The sequence below is a fragment of the Nematolebias whitei genome, chromosome 10 (genome assembly GCF_014905685.2).
Source record: "Nematolebias whitei isolate Nwh7 chromosome 10, NemWhi1, whole genome shotgun sequence".
Lineage (NCBI taxonomy): Eukaryota > Metazoa > Chordata > Actinopteri > Cyprinodontiformes > Rivulidae > Nematolebias > Nematolebias whitei.
Genome location: NC_056507.1, coordinates 37,654,170 through 37,656,075, shown reverse-complemented (window position 1 = coordinate 37,656,075; position 1,906 = coordinate 37,654,170). Strand labels below are relative to the sequence as shown.

Genomic DNA, 1,906 nt, shown 5'->3' with positions numbered 1-1,906 from the left:
TAAGAATTACAAAACAAACAAACATGGGCCTCACATTCACATATAAAGATAGTTGAAATTGGCCCCAGCCTTTAGTTCAGTCAGCCAATCTTCTCTCAGGTAAGACACTGCCTACTCATGGTGACTCAAGCAGGAGTGAGAGTCCACCAACACAGGACTGAGCAGAATGAGGACAGCTGGGAGTTCACCTGTAAAACCACAAAATAAAATATGATTAACACGATCGTTTCAATTATTGACATTATTATTATTATTGTTGACATTATTTCCGTGAAGATCAATACATTTTGTGAGTCAGTGCATGTAACTTGATCTCTCCATGACTTACATGACAAGTTTATGATGTACCATCTTAATGTGATATTTACCTGTGGGTGGATGTGCCACCAGGTGAAGTGAGTTTCACGTGGACAGCAGTAGCAGCTTCAGCCTGGCTAGCTTTCTGTGAGAGGACAAGCTGCTGTTTCTGAGCTCTCTAAAAGCAGACTGTCTCTTAGCTGGTGCAGTGAAATTATTCCAGGTGAAGAGAAAGAAACAGCTCAACCTTTAAAGCAGCTGGTGGTGGATCCGCGGACAAAATCCTCCTGAGTGAAATGCAGCTACATACAAGTGCTCCCTGGCTTTAAGCAGAAGTTGGGACCATCATCTCTTCTGATCGCTTGGATCCACTGCTTCCTTTGGTCTGGGTAAGTCGAGAGAAGCAGGACAGATATGTTTGTTGTCTTGCCACACAAGAACAACTAGGAACTGAACAAAAGAAACCACGCCGAGACTGAGCCATTGTCGTCACTGTACAATACTAACGCTTTAGCAACCGGAAGTTGTCTAACATCACATCCTCTATTGAACCCGGAAGTGTGTTAATTTTTTATGAGAATATGTTTTCGCATGATATATTCCATTTTATCATATACAACGTCATCAGCCTCCGTAGAGACCGTCAAAAATTGCGCTTGCCGACTATATTTCAAGTCGCCAATGCGGGGTATTGGGTAAAGTTTTCAACTAGCAATAATCGCGCCTCGGATAAACCTCATAGGCTACGATACTGCCACTGCGCAAAGCTGACGGTGTACTGCTGGCGGAAGCAGAGTCACTTCGTCACATGTCCACTTTGATTATGGGTTCAAAGAAATGTTGGTAAAGCATTGTGTTTCTTTTCCTAAAGTAGAAAGTACACTTATTTAATTGTATTCTCGGCAAAATTATACTGTTTTTGTCCTTTTTTTTTATGTTTAAGCGCATTATTAACACTCGTCTTGGCGCACAGCATTATGGGATATCTCACAAGCGCTACATCAGTTGAGCTCATGCGACAGTCTTTCGTGAATTTAAAAATTATCGTAAATTTTTACTTTGTGTTAGGATTACCTTTATGAGTTAGTATTAATGACTCAGTAGATGTGAGTTTAAACTTTTGAAAAGTGTAGAACCAGCAGCATTGAATAGCAAAACTGTTCAACTCTTGTAAACAGACGAACCACAACTAAGGTGGACATGCACCGAAGTGACTCTGCTTCCGCCAGCAGCTCACCGTCAGCCTTGCGCAGTGGCAGTATCGTAGCCTATGAGGTTTATCCGAGGCGCGATTATTGCTAGTTGAAAACTTTACCCAATACCCCGCATTGGCGACTTGAAATATAGTCGGCAAGCGCAATTTTTGACGGTCTCTACGGAGACTAATAGGAATGTATAAAGTAAGTCATATCATTTAAGCTTCTACAGTTAATATCTATGTATTATTTTAGGGATTGCACCCACTGAGGGGAAATGACGTATGTTAAACTCTTAAAAAAGTAGATTAACGACATTCTAGCTCATGAAACGTCTAAAGGTGCAATAATACTGAGTCACCACTGGAAGTCAGTAAAAGATGAGAAATGTAGTTTATTTTCACAGGATAGCA

General features: G+C 41.0%; 2 non-coding genes across 2 annotated transcripts; one reads left to right on the top strand and one right to left on the bottom strand.

Moving 5' to 3' along the window:
* Window positions 1-925: 925 nt before the first annotated feature.
* LOC119416546 lies at window positions 926-1,066 on the bottom strand. Its single transcript, XR_005187096.1, has one exon. It is a non-coding gene; the product is annotated as a U4 spliceosomal RNA (small nuclear RNA).
* Window positions 1,067-1,538: 472 nt separating this feature from the next.
* Window positions 1,539-1,679, top strand: LOC119416545. The gene has a single exon (XR_005187095.1). It is a non-coding gene; the product is annotated as a U4 spliceosomal RNA (small nuclear RNA).
* Window positions 1,680-1,906: the final 227 nt, after the last annotated feature.